We start from the raw sequence: 5,967 nt of genomic DNA on the forward strand, positions 1-5,967 counted from the left end.
CCACCCTCTGTGTGAAAAAGGTTGGATTTTCCAAAATGGTGTATCCTCAATCCAAAAGTCCAGGAAGGTCCAAAGTTTCAGATTCAAATAAATGAATGCCTTGCGTGTTGGTTTCCTGCTCTCGGAATGAACAACTCCTCTACAGAACGATCCCTGGAGGCTGGCTATTTATTAGTTGGTGGCTTCTCCTGTTGCTGAGAAAGAACAGTCTACCCCAGCCTCCTGTCACTCCGGGACCGCAGTGTCTTCTGTCCCCAGGAACCGAAATACCCCCAAAGGTGAGCGAGCAGCTCAGTTACAGAAACTTCCAGAAGTGTTAGGACTTACATACGATGTCTCCAATTGGTTTAGCTCAGTTGGCTGGATCGTTAGTTTACAGAGCAGTGTGATACCAACAGCGTGGGTTCAAGTTCCCATCACGGGTTTGAGGTTACCATGAGGTCACTCCTCCTCAACCTCTCCCCTGGCATGAGGCATGGTGACCCTCCGGTTAAATCAGCACCAGTCGCTTCTCTCTGATGTGACAGCTGCCCCAATGGTCTGGTAAAGACTATGGTGACACCACAACAAGCAGGTCTCCAAAGTCTCTTTTCCATTGGGAAGTGTACCTCTGATCCCGAACTCCGACTGGAATATCCCCAAACAGGGGCTGAGCTGGGCCTTAACCACTATTTGAGAATCTCCAGGATCCCATTAAAGCTAGTTTCTCTGTAATGGAGGTTAATGTCTGGATTGTGGGCAGTCAGGTTCCGACAGTGGGTCTGTTCCTGATCCAGGGTAGGGTTTGGTCTGAGTTGCTGTGCTCCGAGCCACTGACTGTCCCACGTTGATGTGGTCAGTGCTTCGTCTGCACTGCTGTTTCACCCCAGTCTCTTCCTTTACCCTCATAACTCCCCGATAAAACTGTCCAGCATGGCTTCCTGCTCGTGGAATTCCCTGATAGCTCAGCCTGTTCGTATTTGGTATACTTAACTGCTGAGGTAGTTTCTGAGCCCCTGTTTCTTCCATGTCTGGGCGAATGCTTTTGTTTCTCTAATTGACTGTAGCTGCTTGGACCTCCCGCCTGGTTCTAACTGCGTACTGTACTGCTGGAACTTTCCCAGTCACTGCCCCCAAGGACAGCACAGAGTCCACTACCAGCCAGAACTGAGTGTGAGGGAGCAACACTTCAGGAACGTTGCCCCTCTCTGGGCTGGGATCATTGAGCGTCACCCCGAACTTAACCCCCACCTCCATGGACCCATGGGTCTGCTCACCCCGGCTACTGTTAGTAATGTGAGGTGTACACTCCTGTAACTGGCTTTATTGAACATATTATTGTAGAGAGGATGAGAAAAAGTGAGGACTGCAGATGCTGGAGATCAGAGTCGCGAGTGTGGTGCTGGAAAAGCACAGCAGGTCAGGCAGCATCCTAGGGGCAGGAGAATTGATGTTTCAGGCAGAAGCCCTTCATCAGGAATGAGAGACTCTGATGAAGAGCTTCTGCCTGAGATGTCAATTTTCCTCCTCCTTGGATGCTGCCTGACCTGCTGTGCTTTCCCGGCACCACACTCGCGACTCTGATGTCAAAAGGATGTTAAGGGATGACAATGTATCTGGATCCCGACAGATTCCAGTTCTGGGTGACCTGATATCTCCATGAGATTTCTCCTTCACACACGCTCTGTCATTACAACCACAGGAAAGATCATGTTCCATTTAGTGTACAAGGTTTAAAACTATGGAGAAATAGAGAGAGTCTCCCCTCGAGGGTAAATCAGGGATGGTTTAAGGTGCTTGGCAAAATCCGGGAAAGCCTTAGTTTGGGTGATTAGGGTTTGGAAACCCTGGCTGAGAGGCTGAGGGAGACAGGTTCAATTGGGACTTTCGGAATGGCTGAAGGAGGAACGATTACAGGGATACAGAGAAACAGGCAGAGCGGGGCAGGGGGGGCAGAGAGAGTGGGTTACTCAGTGAGACAGTGGATATGGCAGCACAGAGTCCACCACATGGCCCCCCCCCCCCCCAACACCCACACCCTCCCCGCCCTCCCCACACCCCCCCCACCAGCATTCCCATTATCTCAGTGAGTGGCCCCTAAGGACTGGAGGACCAGCTGCAGTTCCAACAGTGACCATCACGCCCAGTGGCACCAGTGAGACCGGAGAGTCAGTCCTGCCCGCCCATTGGCCAACAGCATTTGGAGGAGGACCCCTGTCCCAGCCAGAATCCCAAAGGCATGAGCTGAATAGGCAAGAATTCGGGAATCCCCAGTCACATGGAAATGGGACCTTCCCAAATATCTCCAGCAGCGGGAGGGGGCAGGCTCACCAACTCCAAGTAACATTCAGGCCAATGGGCTGAATAGCCTCTGCCTGTGGTCTAAGATTCCAAATCGGTCTGATCTCCTGGCCTGTACCCGGCCCCCACTCCTGTCATTAGGACCATCCTCCAGTCCGTATTGGGATAGGGAATGGGACTTTTACTGACCAGCCAATGATGGGAGGGCTATCCCTGATCGGGAATGCTACAGTTTAAAGGAAGGTGCAGAGTCTGACAGTGAGATTCCCGCTGGAAATATTTCATTCCTCTTCCCTCTCCTTCGATCATGCAAACTGAGGGACAGAGAGCTGGATAAGAATTTGCCTTACACACATTTGGAATATCGTGTGCAGTTCTGGTCTCCGCACTTGGAAGGATGTGGAGGCTTTGCAAAGGGTGCAAGGAAGGTGGGCCAGGAGGTACTCGCCAGGAGGAGAGGGTGGATAAACTTGGATTGTTATCACCAGAGCCTCAGAGGCTGAGGGGCGACCTGGTAGAAGTATCTAAAATTATGAGAGGGAGGATAGTCAGAGTCTTTATCCCAGGGGGAAAATGTCCAATACTAGGGGGTGTAGGTTGAAGGTGAGGGGGGAGAGTTACAAGGAGATGGGTGAGGCAAGGTTTTTACAGACAGGATGGTAGGTGCCTGGAGCGTGCTGTCAGGGAGGTGGGAGAAGCTGATACAATAGCAATGTTTAAGAGGCGTTTGGACAGTCACATGGACAGGCAGAGAATAGAGGGATACGGACCATGTGCAGGTAGATGGGATTAGTTTAGAATGGCGTCCTGGTCAGCACAGACATGGTGGGCTGAAGAGCCTGTTCCTGTGCTGTACTGGTCTGTGTTCTGTCACAAGATTGATCATGGGGGGGCTGAACCACATGGAAATGAGAATGATTGATTGGGCACCAGACACTACCCTGAGGGACACAAGTGACTACCTTCTGGCACTGAGATCACACAATCTTCCTTTGTGCCACCAGTGGAGAGATATACTGCCAATTGTCATTGACATTAATTTAGACACAACTACATGAGGGGATGCACTCAAATAGAGATATATAAGAGTGTGACAGTGAGGTGTGTGGGGTATATCAGGGTGTTACATCCCAGACCCCTCACTGTATCAGGGTGTCACAGTGAGGGGGGTGGGGTATATCAGGGTGTCACAGTGATGGGGGTGGGGAGCATATCAGGGTGTGACGGTGACGGTGAGGGGTGTGCGTTATATCAGGGTGTGACGGTGAGGGGTGTGCGTTATATCAGGGTGTGATGCCTGGACTGAAGTGCATGTCTGACGAAGAAAAGTTGAGTGAGAGCGAGGGCTTTTCTCATTGGAGCGAAGACGGATGACAGATGACTTGATAGAGGTGTACAAGATGATGAGAGGCATAGGCAGAGCAGATAGCCAGAGACTTATTCGCAGGACAGAAATGGCTATCACAAGGGAACATAATTTTAGGGCAACTGGAGGAAGGTTTAGGGGAGATATCAGAGGTAGGTTCTTTACATAGAGGGTGGTAGGTGTGTGAAATGCACTGCCTGCGGTGGGAGTAGAGTCAGATATATTAGGGACATTTAAGTGACTCTAGGATAGGCACATGGAAGATAGTACAGTGAAGGGCACGTAGGTTAGTTTGATTTTAGAGCAGAATACTAGGTCGGCACAACATTGAGGGCCTAAGGGCCTGGACTGTCCTGGACTGTTGTATGAACAGTCAGTGAATAGGGGAATTAGTTTAGAATGACATCATGGTCAGCACAGACATAATGGGCTGAAGGGTCTGTTGCTGTGCTGTCCTGATCTATACTCTATGTGTTCTGTGTTCTATATTGTGTATGTTCTGTGTTCTATATAGTCTATATTGTGTATGTTCTGTGTTCTATATAGTCTATATTGTGTATGTTCTGTTCTGTGTGTTCTATATTGTATATGTTCCATGTACTATATATCATATATTGTATATGTTCTATGTTCTGTATTGTATATGTTCCTTGTTCTATATGGTATGTATTGTATATGTCCCATGTTCTATATGTTCTGTATTGTATATGCTCTGTGTTCTATATGGTATATGTTCCATGTTCTATATGGTCTGTATTGTATATGTTCCGTGTTCTATATGGTCTATATTGTATATGTTCTGTGTTCTACATGGTCTGTATTGTATATGTTCCGTGTTCTATATGGTCTGTATTGTATATGCTCTGTGTACGCTGAACATAGAGCCCAGAGCATGAAGCATGGAGCGGATATTTTGAAGGCTGTGATGCAGTCTGTTATACAGACAGGAGCGGGTGTCATTGTTCTGAGAGAGATGGCATATACAGTGAGCCGGGAAGCCACCCCCCCCCCCCAACGCCCCAGCTCATGTTCTGGTGGTGAAATTGGAATTTAATGATGACCATATTTGATCTCTGTAAAACCGACCTGTAATGTTCTTCAGGGAAGGAAATCTGCTGTCCATTCCCAGTCTGACCTACATGTGACTCCAGACACACAGGAATGTGGTTAACTCTACACTGCCCTCCGAACTGGCCAGGCAGTTCAAGGGGCAATTAGGGACGGGCATCAAATGCCAACGTTGTCAGCAATGCCCAGGTCCTGTGGAAAGATGAAAAACAGAAAGGACAGTGACTGAGCCTCACTGCTGGTGTGTGGTCATTAAAACCCTTCTGAAGCTCCCTGTTGACAGCAGTGGGGTCAGGGGTCAGAGGGCAGGGTGTGTGTCTACTCACCCCCAGAAGGAAAGGTGACCTCCCAGCTCCTATCCAATATCATGTCACATTTGGGGTTCTGGGCACAGGTTTGGGCCCAATACCTCAGGCAGGATGTACTGCCTTGGAGCGTGTTCAGAGGAGGTTCATGAGAATGGTCCCAAAAGTGAACAGCTTAACATATGAGGAACGTTTGAGGTCTCTGGGTTTATACTCGATGGAGTTTAGACGGATGAGGAGGGATCCAATTGAAACTTACAGAATACTGAATGGCCTGAACAGAGTAGATGTTGGGAAGATGTTTCCATTGGTAGGACAGACAAGGACTTTCAGACATAGCCTTAGAGTAAAGGGGAAAGCCTTTTAGAGTGGAGATAAGGAGAAACTTCTTCAGCCAGAGAGTGGTGAATCTATGGAATTCATTGCTACAGAAGACTGTGGAGGCCAGGTCATTGAGTATATTTAAGACTGAGGTAAGATAGGTTCTTGAGTACCAAGGAGGTCAAGGGTTATGAGGGAGAAAGCAGGAGAATGGGATTGAGAAACTTATGATTTAATGGTGGAGCAGACTCTATGGGCTGAATGGCCTAATTTCTGCTCAATGTCTTATGGTCCTTTGGGCCAGAATGTCCCTCCTGTACTCCTCTCTCAACCTTCACCCAGCTCAGAGTCTCATCCACAAACCGTCCTGCTGGGTGCTGCTATCACAATGCAGCTCCCTCTCGAGGGTGGACTCAGTGAATTGGCTGGGTGTGTAGCTCACCGGGCCCCTGGAGCTATACAACAACAAACAGACAGAGCTGAACAGCACCCCCACCACAGCCAGCAAGCAGCCCCACTGCTCTTACACACACTGGGTCATCCTGCACTGTGGCCCCATACTGTCATCCAAACCCTCACAGAGAGAGGGGCGGGGGAGGGAGGGAGAGGGGGGGAGAGAGGGAGGGA

The sequence above is a fragment of the Chiloscyllium plagiosum genome, unplaced genomic scaffold (genome assembly GCF_004010195.1).
Source record: "Chiloscyllium plagiosum isolate BGI_BamShark_2017 unplaced genomic scaffold, ASM401019v2 scaf_1206, whole genome shotgun sequence".
NCBI classification, from domain to species: domain Eukaryota; kingdom Metazoa; phylum Chordata; class Chondrichthyes; order Orectolobiformes; family Hemiscylliidae; genus Chiloscyllium; species Chiloscyllium plagiosum.